Genomic DNA, 13,698 nt, shown 5'->3' with positions numbered 1-13,698 from the left:
GTAGAGGCCCCTTTTCAAAGGTTATCTGGTCTTGTTTCAATTGTTTATTTCTGCATATGGTTGTCAAACTGGTACTAATCAGGTGAAATCTGTGTGCAATATTGTCATGTGTAAAACTTATAAAAGAATGAAGTGATACTATCAAAAAACGTGCAGCATAATGCCTTCATGACTTGCCTTTTCTTGTCGCATACTTTAGTCAACCCGGCTGCTTAATTTGGTGCTCCTCTGCCTCATAATACCAGTGGCCCTGAGTAAGATATGCATTAAGTATCCAGCCACCTCTCCTACTGTATAAAAGGGGGTGGTGATGGACGGAGCATCTGAACCAATCAAACACTCACACCCAGTCAACAGATCTGGGTTTAATCCATCACCGTTCTTTAGCCCACTCTGCCACCCCAGTTCAGACATGGCCATATGCAAATCAGTCTGACCCTGTGCCTCATTGGAACAGTCCAGCCCGAACTGCCAAGCCACGCCTTCCCTTGACCGGAAACAAGCTTCCTAGGACCGGTTTCTGGCATTACAGCCGTCTTCAGCCAAGCTTGTTTGAATCCAGTAGCAAAGTGAGCAAGGGACTCACGTCTGAGCATACCCTGCCAACTTATGGCGAACAAAGCGGTACAAAAGAGGGTGGTGATGGACGGAGCATCTGAACCAAATTAAACACTCACTCCCAGTCAACAGATCTGGGTTTAATCCATCACCGTTCTTTAGCCCACTCTGCCACCCCAGTTCAGACATGGCCATATGCAAATCAGTCTGACCCTGTGCCTCATGGGAACAGTCCAGCCCGAACTGCCAAGCCATTCCTTCCCTGGACCGGAAACAAGCTTCCTAGGACCGGTTTCTGGGATTACAGCCGTCTTCAGCCAGGCTTGCTTGAATCCAGTGGCAAAGTGAGCAAGGGACTCACGTCTGAGCATACTCTGCCAACTTATGGCAAACAAAGTGGTACAAAAGGGGGTGGTGATGGACGGAGCATCTGAATCAATCAAACACTCACACCCAGTCAACAGATCTGGGTTTAATCCATCACCGTTCTTTAGCCCACTCTGTCACCCCAGTTCAGACATGGCCATATGCAAATCAGTCTGAGCCTGTGCCTCATGGGAACAATCCAGCCCGAACTGCCAAGCCATTCCTTCCCTGGACCAGAAACAAGCTTCCTAGGACCGGTTTCTGGCATTACAGCCGTCTTCAGCCAGGCTTGCTTGAATCCAGTGGCAAAGTGAGCAAGGGACATCACCACCCCCTTTTGTACCACTTTGTTCGCCATAAGTTGGAGGGTATGCTCAGACGTGAGTCCCTTGCTTCCATTCTGTCTATGGGAAATGGGACACTGTTTATGACCTTTTTGTATGAATCATATGTACGTTGGAAATATAAATGCAAGGAAGCAGTGCTGAAAATATAAGTTTGGTGATTAATTACACTCTAACTTTCAGTGCAAAATTAAAATTCATAACATAGTCATTCTGGTAGGTTAGTGGTCTCCTTGCTCTATTTCCTTCTTTGTTATGTTCACTTTGACGTGCTCGTTTGTTACCATCTCTGCAGAGAATTGTGTACTATCTAGGCCACATGGACTTAGATGCTACAACAGGGTTCACATGAAACTTGTGTATTTAATAATTTTCATGAAGAGCCAAAAGCTGCAGGAACCAATTATAAATTCTATCAGAGCAACTGTAAGTCTTTCAAAAGGCATGATGTGGTGCTGAGGGCACATGGAAAGCAGTGCAGTACCAGTACTTTATTGTATAGATTTTTAATAAAAGCAATCACAATTCAAATAACAGTTACATTCCTGGTGAGAGAACAGTAATAAAGTATTAAATATACCAAGAATAAAATCAATATATATTAATGTTTCACAATAGATAAATAGTTAAATTAAAAGTTAAGATTTTTTTTTAAACATTAGTTGAATGTTTTAGTTTTCTGATGTTGGCAGGTCTAAATGAGGGTTGCATAGATTTATAATGATCTAAAAGTGTAGGACATAGACAAATAAAGTCTCGTCCTTCCTGTTACATAGGCCACATAGTCTCTAAACGTTTGTTGAATTCCTCCAGGTGCCCTCGATTTGCTGAATTGGTACATAAGGTAGCCTCAAATCTGAGCCTGGGCTGATGGCATGCTTGTTAAGATCTTTTTCTCTTGTGTTGTGTGCTTTCGCTATAGAAACCAGAACGTGCAGCGACTTTATGAATTCCCAAAAGGAATTACCCTCAGGACCTCTCCTGTCTTTGTCTCTGTCTCTCTTTCTCTCTCCCACCCTCCCTCCCTCTCTCTTACCTTGTCACTGTTTCCCCAGTGGCATTGGTACATACGACTTGGATGATCTTCATATCTTTCCGTCATTCTTGGCCAGGTGTAACTTTCATATTCTAGCTCCTCCACAAGCATTTACAACTGATGAAGTCAAAGTCTTCTTTATTCTATTGAATTTATAATGAGACGCATTGGCCTGGGCTGCTCCTCTGACGGTCCATCAAATTCCTGTTTACCGAACTACAGCTTGCTCCTAAAAGACTTCAAAGTTATCTTGAGCAAGAAACAAGAAGGAACAACCAATGCAGGATGTCCATGTGGGGTTATTAATTATCAAACAGGGCTCACAAGATATGGTTTCATATATGAGTTTGGTTAAACAATGTGAAGAAAAGGATCAGAAATCAGCCTTGATACAATAGTATATTTATTCCTGAGGAGCGTAAGTGGACGCTACTATATTCTTGTCCACCCAGTAACGAACTTGCATCAACATGCATTAGAACAAGAACGTACAATTGAGTGGAAACATTCTCTCTACTAGGTTGCCTCATACATTCTCGTGCAACATAGTTACTACACAACACAACACTTCCCCCTCTGTATAATAACAAAAAGGAAATAACATAACAATTCATAAAAAAAGTAAACATACTAAAAAGAGATGGAAAAAAACAAAGGAAAATTATCTATTATTTATTACATAATCTTTAAGTCAAATAGGAGTCTTTTTGTTAGCGGAACGTGATTCGGCAATAATGCCCACATTTACACCACCAATAATCATGTTACAAACAGGTTTGTTGGTACAGTCTACACAATCAATATTCGACATCATGTTACTTCTAAAATTTGTGGATAAATCCTCATTAGAAATCATATCAGTGGCATCAGAAACAGAGTTGTCCATACTATCCGTAGGATCATTCATATCGGTAACATACTTGACTTTCGGATTTCTTCCCTTACAAACCTTTGAAAAATGACCAATGAATCCGCAATTAGGGCATTTTTGCTTAATAGCAGGTCATATCTTACTATGAGCGAGATGATCCAAACTTTCACGTCTATAACATTTGGCACGTTCTTTAGTAACAGAGGTTTTATCCTTAAATCTGAAAGAACCTTTACCGTGGTCATTGTGTATGTTAATTTTACCTACCAATGCTGTATCTTGACTATCCTTTTTTAAAGCTGTAGCACAGCGACCAGAAATTTCTGCTTTTCTTACAATGGCAAGTATGTCATCCAAAGAGGCATCACCATTTACCCACAAACTGTCTGGAATTGCAGGATTGGAGGTATGCATACCGACCTGATCTCTGATAAGATCGTCATGTAAGACCCTACATTTACAATCAAGAGCTAATATTTTCTATTCAGAAACATAATTATCAATAGTTTCAGATTTAGCTTGTTTCCTCTGAAAAAATATATATCTAGTGACACCAATGCACACTTTAGGCCTAAAATAGTTATCCAATTGCAACAAAGCGACCTCAAAAACATTAAAGTCTCCAGACGTTATAGTATTAGTAAGTTGATGAAAAGCTATGAGACCAATTGGACCAAGGGCATGCAGAAGTAATCTTTTCTTTTGTTCAGGAACCATTTTCTTGGCCTCATCAACTGCTTCAATATAGTTCCAAAAATAAGCTTTCCATTCATACCACTTAAGAGGAGGCTCGACACCAGTGGACCAAAAAGGTTGAGGAAAAGAAATACTGAAATTCGGAGTGTTGGTTGATGTTGTACTTGTGCCCTCTGAAGTCATGATGGTCAATGCAAAATATTTAAATAATGCGATACAGTTCCATTAGTACAGTGTTAAACCCAAACTATAAGTTTCACATACCTAAAATAGGTGATGCAGAGCAGAGTGCATAGCGAAATGCATAATCTCTCAACCGCTGGCAATATTTTGAGACAAACAGCAGGAATCGGCACTAAAACAGCACCGAGCTTGGTTGCTAGACAGCGGTTGTATGCTTACGAGGAAATCCAAAAAGGCCGATGAGGTCACGCAGCGTGACCCGCGTGATGACGTTACACCGCTAATGACGTTACTAAGGTCGTCAAGGCGGATGGACGTCACACGCTAATCGCGATGGCAGGAATCCATAATGGAAGACAGGGAAGCCGATGAGCTTCGGAACATTGAGGGGAATTTAAATGATGCGATCCCTCAACAGCATCTGCTTTCAATGTCCCCGAAGTAGTACAGATTCCACAATTAGCTCCAAAACAAGTCTGGATACCTGCTGGAACCAGAACGAATCCAATGTCCAGCAAGGATGTAGCGATCCCAAAGAAGGCATCAAAGGTGTGCTCCCACTTCGCCGCGATGCCAAAATCACCCCAAAAAAGAGACGTCTGGGGAGGAACCCATGCAAACTTATAATATGAGGAAACCTCTGATTTCTGATGAGAGACAGTAAAAAAGACACACATGATTGTGTCTATGTTATGGGGGAGCAGGATACCTTTTATATGGCTGCCCAAAGAAGCTAGGAAACTCTTGGGCTCGACCTTTTATAGCATGTCCTGGTCGAGACCTAGCATAGATGAGGGGTTTCCTTCTTTGAAGACTCATTATTATATAGCACTAGAATTAACAACTGTATCAGGCCCTTCAAAAATGTGGGCCCTACTTGATTATGGAGCCTCTAGGTGCTTCACGAATATTGCATTTCAACAAGCTAAGAAGATTCCATGTAACAAGAAAATAGTACCTGAAATTGTTGTTGTTATGGATGCCACCTCTTTACCATCAGGCAAGATGGAGTGGGGAACTGCTTCTTAAGCAATGCCCACTGAAAGTGGACACCTTAAAACCATAATTTGGATCTGATTATGGTCTCCGCTTTTGCTGTAGTTTTTTAAAAACCAATATATCTTTTTATTGGCCGTTTCAGCAAACAAAAGCACACAAATGTTTAGTACCCCTTAAAACCATGGTATACCAAACATTGTAAGCAACCCTCAACATGCCCAAAGCCCCCAATTAACCAGAAACCCCGCTCCCTCCCAACTCCAATCCAAGAGCAGACAGCTAGCTACTGTCACTTGTCATTCACTAACACACCAAACCCCCCGCCAAAATCTAAGTCCCACATGTGCCCAGGGCACTGCCTCGGGTATCGTCCCACCAACCTCCCCCAGAGACCCAACCTGCTGCTGCTCCATGTCATCCCCTGCACTACACTTAGACCCCTCAAGCATCTCCCTGCTCACCCACCCCTACGTGTACCACTATCTGCGCCCATCCTCGGCCATCTTTCAAGGGTGCCATATTTTTTTTTTATTTTCAGCCCCCCAGGCTTTTTACACTAGCTTCTTTGTCCTCCTGCACCAAACCACATTAACTTAATTGCCACACTTGCGGTGTGCTTGCAGTGGGACTCTCCCATTTCTGAACAACTTCCCCCAGTGCTACTGCCAGGACCCCATTGCAGAAGAGGAACATGTATCTTTTATTGTCTGCTCCCCACAGATGCCCAAGGGAATCAGTTGAGCTTTCCCTGTATTAATGGGTGCAAACTGGATTAAAAAACATAATCCTCAGATTAACTAGCCTACAGTCAGCATTCATTTCACAGATCTATTTTTTGAAAGTCACTGTTGCCCGAGAAAGTGTCTACTCAAAGAAAAACCTTTGTCATGCTTGACAGTCACCCTAGATTGGAATCTTCTAGAAGTTTCAAAGCTTTATAAGGATTATTAAGATGTTTTCCACAAGAAAGAAGTGGTAGATTCCCTCCACACCTACCCTACAATTGTGCCATCAATTTACATCCTGAGTCAAAGATTCTTCCAGGTCGGATTTACTGATTAAATCCCATAGAATATCAGATTCTGAAAGAATATGCTGATGAAAATCTAAAAAGGGGTTTTATCTGTCATTGCACCTCTTCTGCAAGATCTCTTATATTTTACATTCTGAAAAGTGGAGAAGCCTTACATAGCCTAGCATACCACCCTTGTGTAGACTATTATGAATTAAATCAGATCACTATAAGAAATAGATACCTGTTGTCCATGATTTCTGTTTTGCTCGACTAACTGCAAGGGGGTCAAGATTTTCACGAAGTTTGCTTTGAGATGACCATATAATCTTCTGAGAGGGAGATTAATAGAACACCACCTTAAAGAATCATTATGGGCATTTTCAATATTTAGCGATGCCCTTTGGCCTGTGTAACGCCCCAACGGCTTTCCAACATTTTGTTAATGATATCTTCCGGGATTTAATACACTCCTTTGAATGATATACTCATCTTTTCTAGCACTCTCAGGGAATATCAAGTTCATGTGAGAACAGTAGTCTGAGGGCTAATTCTCTGTATGAAAAATCTGAACAGTGTAAATTTTGAAAGCAAGGAAGCTACTTCTTTTGGATTTCATATTTCTGACAAAGGTATCTACATGGATAATGACAAGATTAAATCTTTCGGAGACTGGCCTACCACAAGAAATGCAGAAGTTCTTAGGCTTCACAAATTTTCTTTTCCAAAAGCCTTTGTGCAACTCAAAGAGACCTGTACAACAGCTCGCATATTAAGACACCAGATTACGCCTTACCCTTTATCGTAGAAACAAATGCTTCCTCGTATGTGGTCAGAGCAATTTTGTCACAGAGAGTGCCTGGTACTCAAGAAATTCATCCCGTGGTTTATCTTATTCGCATATTAAATGCTCAGAAATAAAATGCACCATGTTGTCTATTCGAGAAGCATTTTGTCACTGGAGATATTATATAGAAGGAACAGCTTTCCCACATGGCATGGTCTTTATTGATTATAAGATTTTTGGGGGCTATAAATCAATGGTGTATGAACACTCTACATGCACCTTGGTCTCTCTTCTTTTCAAATTTGCAGTATAATATTTCATATCACCCTGGTAATTGCCCTGGAAACGAGATACGCTCCCTAGAACTTCAGACCAGGCCATCCAAGCAACAGAAACTCCTACTATTCTTCTGTTAATAGGAATCTCTCAGAGGGAAGGTGGTACACTGTTATCAGAAATTCAACATCAACAGAGATCTGCCCCCCAGGGAAGAATGTATTCAAGAACAAACCAGAAAGAAAATATATATTCAGGGAGATATTTAATCAATGACAGTAGACTTTTTGAACCTGATGTTGCTTCCCAACAGAACATTTTACAATGGTGTCACAACATTCCAGTATCAGATCGTCCCGGATTTTGTAAGACTCAAAAACTGGTCTAGAGATAAATTCGGTGACCCAATATGAATCAACACATTAAGACTTATGTAAAACCTTGTGGACATGCATTCAGTCCGAGAATTTATAGAGTTAAACAGCAGGGGCTGCTACAACCATTGCCCAACTTTGGACACAAATATCTATGGACTTTATTGTGGAACTCTCAGAATCTGAAGAAGGACTATTCATTCTGGTGGTGGCTGACTAGTTTACAAAGTTAAGTAACAAATTGGGTAACCCAGTATCCCTATGAACCTGGGCAGTAATACAGTTATTATAAACAGTTGGTTCATTCGGGTGAGCTATATTTCTTAACTTATCTCATATTTGCACACAATATTATTCATTCATTGTTAACTGAAAACATCAGAGTGAAATTATTAATGAAAAGGAGAGATGAGGATCCAAACCATCTGCGATTTTACAAGATATTTGATAAATTTTGCTCATTTATAAATACATTCATTTGTAAACGTACACGAAGTAAAAAGGCTGAAAATACTGTACAATGGTGGGCAAGTTGTGAAATTCGTGACAATTGGTGCTCAGTCCAATTATCAAATTAACCGAATAAAGAACTTTGAACTAGTTAATTATATAAACATCGGTCACATCCCTCCCTTTCTCCCTTCCTTTTCCTCACCATTACTGGAAACTATCATTGTATATATTATATATTGTACTTGCACCAATTACACTGAGCACCAATTGTCACGAATTTCACAACTTGCCCACCATTGTACAGTATTTTCAGCCTTTTTACTTCGTGTACGTTTACAAATGAATGAATTTATAAATTAGCATAATTTATAAAATATCTTGTCAAATCGCAGATGGTTTGGATTCTCATCTCTCCTTTTCATTAATAATTTCACTCTGATTTTTTCAGTTAACAATGAATGAATAATATTGTGTGCAAATATGAGATAAGTAAAGAAATATAGTTCACCCGAATGAACCAACTGTTTATAATAACTGGACTAGTTTACAAAAGCCACTTATTTTAGTCCTTTAAGCAAGCTTCCTGCTTAGCCCTGTACTGGCATTGATTTTCCTCAAAAGGATTTTGAATTTACATGGATTAGCTGAGGTCAACATCTCAGATAGAGTGGCCCAGTTTATTGCTAATTTTTGGAAGGAATTATTGAAGGGGTTGGAAGTTTGTTCATTTTCATCCACTAGTTACCACCCACAGAAATCATACCGATAGATGAAATCAAATATTAAAGCAATACTTGAGGTGTTATCTCATGCAACATCAAACAAAGTGGGTACAGTGGTTACCGTTAACTAAGATTGCACATATTAAAGCATTGCAATCAGCATTAGGTTACTCTATTTTACTGACCCACGCATTTGGCCCAAAGTCCTTGCCCCCCTCAAACAATCCCACAGTGCAGTCTCTGTTGAATCACAGTCACAGAACTCAGAAGAGTGCACTACAAGAGCTATGGAATGCAAAGGCTGTCTAGAAAAGATTTGCAGATCACCACTGACAACCTCACACTCAATATATTGTAGGGGACCTCGTTTGGCCAGCATCTAGTCTATTAATCAGTCTATCCCAGGGTTCCATCCCAAGTTCAGGCCTCAGTTTGAGGGCCCCTTCAAGTTCACAGGGTTGGTTGGTTCCAGAACCATCAGATAAGTAATCCATCCCATTGGAGCATCTTCTCTTTATATGTTTCCTGGGTGAAAAAGGCTCACACATCAGCTACCACATCACACCTAGTAATGATTGATGGGTTTCCTGAATATGAAGTGGAGGACTTGCTAGACACCCACCTTATTTTAAAGAGCCCCAAAACTAGTGAAATAATTTCTTAAAGGGGCCTCAGTAAACGAGGGCCCCAGAAAATGAGAGGGGAGCGGTTTGAGGCAAATACTGTCAGAAATCATTCTCAGACATAAGGATCTCCAGGGATCAGCCCTACAGAAAAACATTCTCAATCAGTTAGGACATCGTTTCCCAGGGGTCCTTATAAGTTAAGGCATTGGCTCAAATATACACAGGTTTGTCGGCTTTGGAGAATGGGGAGATGGAAACTAGGAAAGCTCTCTACGACTGGGGCTGCGAAGCTCAGGCCTGAAGGGTCAACAATTGGTTTTTCTTCCGGGTTAAGTGAGGCAGTAGCAGTGAAAAGGCTAGGAACCATGAAGGACTGTTCTTGGCAACAGCGTTGTTAGGCTTTATCTGCTTTTCACCCAGTTTTGTATACACACACATGTAATTTTGTGTTTTCCCATACCACAGTTTTCTCAGTAGTTAGCTCTTTTTAGGCAGGGGACTACTAATCCTACTATTTCACTCTATTCCCCTGTAGTCCTGTAATGCAGTTGGTGTTCCTCCACTGTTTGGTACTAACTTATCGAAACCTTCACAAATGAAACTCTGCTGGACCAATGATCCCTACCCTTTCAGTAATCTGGCTGGATTCATGTGCCTGGGCTTAGGTATAGAGATTCCCATACTCAATCCTTGTGAGCACCAGTTTTAGTCTGAGCTTTGGAGTCTTGCGCACTTTTAAAGATCTTTTACTAATGTGTTGTGTGCTTTTGCTATGAAAACTTGATCTAGCAAGTCTCTGTGAATTCCTGAGTAGTGTTGACTCAACCTACCACCAGGACCTTGTCCACAATCATAAACGTAATTGATGAAAGCAATATTATCTTGACAACATGAAGATGTTAGTCCAAGCACAAGCCTAATTCTGCAGTGCAGAGTTGATGATTTTAAATGAAGCGGTTGAATTTTTTTCTTAATGAACATTGTATCAAAACCTTGACTAGTTTTGAATCTCGAGCCTGGCGAACCGGAGATGAGACTAGGGATCAGTTTAGTGATGGCAGCTGCAATGGTTGATCCAATGGCTCTTCCTCTATAAAGTCCTGAAAATCATTTTGGGACATTTTTGACAACCCCATATTTATTTTTTATTTAAAATCAGTTTTTATTTTTCATTAACAGGGTTAGGCAGTTACATCATGGGTTTAACAATTAATGGTACACTATACATATAAAGATAATGAACAGCGGCAATTTCACATATCTGTTTCCATCACATTCACAAAGATATGCAGCGTAACTGTGTTTTCTGTGGGTTGACTTATCGTGTGTCCTGGCCAACAGTATGTCGCGATCAGCGATGGTTGCCATATCTATGGTCATCCCCACGTGTTACCAGCATTGTATTGGTTCCAAGCCAGTGCGTTAAATTTGGGAGGCGGGACTAAATAAGTAGGACAAAGTAAAAAATACATATAGGTAAAAATGACCCTAACTAATGTGGCCCTCAACCCCGAGCATAAAAGGTGTGTGTGTAGATTGTGAGCCAGATCCAGCTATTATCAAGTGCTAAATCTGTGGTGAGAGATGCACTCCCAGCTCCGAACACAATAATACTTCCTCATCAGTTGATCAGTTCCTCATCTGCCTATGTGCAATGCAATGCTCTCAGCCTCGGTCCATATTAACAGGGAGCGCTTCCAGGCAAGTGCATGAAGGGGCTCAGGGGAATTCATCCTTTTGGTACTCAGTCCTTTACCTACCACCATTACCAGGTCGATGAAGCAAGAGGTAACTTTCTGCCGCTTATGCCTGCGAAAGAGGTGTAGTATACCTACCTTCCATGTGTGGGGCACTGGGCGCTCCATACAGTGGGACAGCATGTCTATAACTGACTGCCTGTGTGCGGTGAGGAGGGGCAGTACTACAGCATATGCAGTAAATCCCCATCTGCTAGGGCAGAAGGCGTCCTTGCGGTTAAAGTATCTATTAATTTTAGCTGGAGTGAGATACACCCTCTGCATGATATAATATTGTATTAGGCAGAAGCGCGCATTCCTGGGGACAAGGTTGTGGCCTGCCAGTATAGCGACCTACTCTTTGTCTGTGCAGGGATGGGGCAGGTCCGTTTCTGTTGTCTCAGTGGTGATAGTGATCCTGCGGTGTGATGTCAGAGCGAGGTGCAAACCATTTGGCGAAGTGTCTGGTCCGTCCCATGACATGTAAGTATTGAACGGTGTGTAGGTGTGTTTGTGGTTCGTCTGTCATGTTTCCCCATTTGCTACCCAGGGCTGCAAGAAGCGAGGGGTGTAGTAATAACTGGCCCGGTGCAATCCATCCCACTCAATCAGTGCATCATATGATGCCAGAGTGCCTTCTAGATATAAGTCACCTACGGTATGATCACTGCTCTCTGCCAGCGGTGTAGCTCAGCAGATGTGGTGGTTGTCCTCCCCCCTAGGCGTGCCTTGTAGGGGCAGCACAGGTGAATATGGTATTGCTCTCTGCGTTATGTACAATCTCCTGTGGTAACATTGGTATACAACCAGTGCTTTAAATGGAAAAAAATAAGTGCAGGTTCTCATTAACAAGAGCTAGAGGTGTAATGGGGGGAGGGGCTAGGGGCGGAGCTAAGGGCAAGACATGATGATACTTAACAACTTCTATATTAGTTGCAGCACATACCAAAACACATGAGACATGTGTTTATATAAACAAAGCAGGTTAACTCATTACACAAAATGAAAGAGAAATGTGATATGTTAACATTTCCTTTTTTTGCAATAGTTGCACCTCCTTAATGTAATACTGTTAATTGCTGTTTAGCACAATACTAAATATTTTTGAGCACGCGAGTAGGAAGAAACTGAATATACCCCCACATTGAACCAAAGCTCTTATGGCCCCAAGCAAATGAAGCAACTCATCATGACCCTCCCCAGAAGATATCCCTTGTCCATCGATCTATCCATTCATCCTTTCATCCTATCATTTACCTGCTGATGTCCACCATTTAACCTTTACATTCTATCCTTTATTCAGTCTTTCGTCAATCATTCAGTTTTTCCCTATTCTGTCTATCCACCCTTCATATCCAAACCTATCCATCTCCAAACCTATCCATTCATCCTTTCATCCTCCCATTTACCTGCTGATGTCCACCATTTAACCTTTACATTCTATCCTTTATTCAGTCTTTCGTCAATCATTCAGTTTTCATTATTCTGTCTATCCACCCTTCATATCCAAACCTATCCATCTCCAAATCTATCCATTCGTCCTTTCACTCATTCATCTCTTTATCCACCCTTTCCCTCATACATCAACCCTTTCGATCATCCATCCATCAACCCTTTCACTCCTTTATTCCATTCCCACATTCACTCAATCCCACCTTTCACTCATCCATCCCTCTTTCATCCACCCTCCCTACATTTCATTCATCCATCCAATCTTTCACTTATCTACTCATCATCCGCCCTTTTATCCAATCATCCACCCTCTTTCACCCATGCATGCTTTCATCCATCCATCTATTCATCCATCCATCCAGCTATACATCCACCCTTGCTCACACATCCATCCACTCACTCATCCACTCTCTAACTCACTCATCCACCCACCCTCCCTTTTACGTTATTTATTAATCGTTGTCGCTGAGCAGACATGTACAAAGTGCCACCCATTTTCTTTAAAATACCTCCTGAGAGTGTCTGGATTCCCTTTCTCTTTCTCTCACTTTTTTCTTACAAAAACAGGCATACACACAAAAATAAGCAGACATACAAAATACTAGGGTATGATTAAAGCCACGTAATACTCTTCACCTACCATGGCTTTTTTATTTTTTTTATTTTACAGAGTTTTATATAGCGCAAACTTGACCCGAATTGGGTACCGCAGCGCTTTACATAGCACCAGTTTATTACAGATGGGCACATTCATTTTTGTTAGGCACGAGGAGATTAAGTGATTTGCCCACAATCAAAGGATGCAGCGTTATGGCCGAGACTCAAACCCAGGTCCACCAGTTCCAAGGTTGGCCGCCCCACCATTAGGCCAACTCCTCTCCCGAATGCTCTATCTAGTAGCGCTAGCTCGTCCGATCCAACGTCCGAGGCAGTGGCTTGCTGTAATGAGAGAAGCTCCTAGGCTGGGATATTGACAGATTGTGGCAACATGTCCATGAGATAACGGTCTCTTACTTTTATTCATGGCCATACCCTTTCACTCACTGGTGCAGCACTTGTGAGTACCTCGCTATGATGGGTAGATCTTGTTAACATCAAGCATCTATTTAGTTCTAATGGGGCTTGTGGTTCAGCCAACCATTGGAGGACTTGCACGTCTGCCATTCTGCACCAAGCCAGACTCTCAGATGTAAATAAAAGGCGTGTC

The sequence above is a fragment of the Lissotriton vulgaris genome, chromosome 9, assembly GCF_964263255.1.
Source record: "Lissotriton vulgaris chromosome 9, aLisVul1.2, whole genome shotgun sequence".
Taxonomy (NCBI): domain Eukaryota; kingdom Metazoa; phylum Chordata; class Amphibia; order Caudata; family Salamandridae; genus Lissotriton; species Lissotriton vulgaris.
This window is presented reverse-complemented; position numbering follows the sequence as displayed.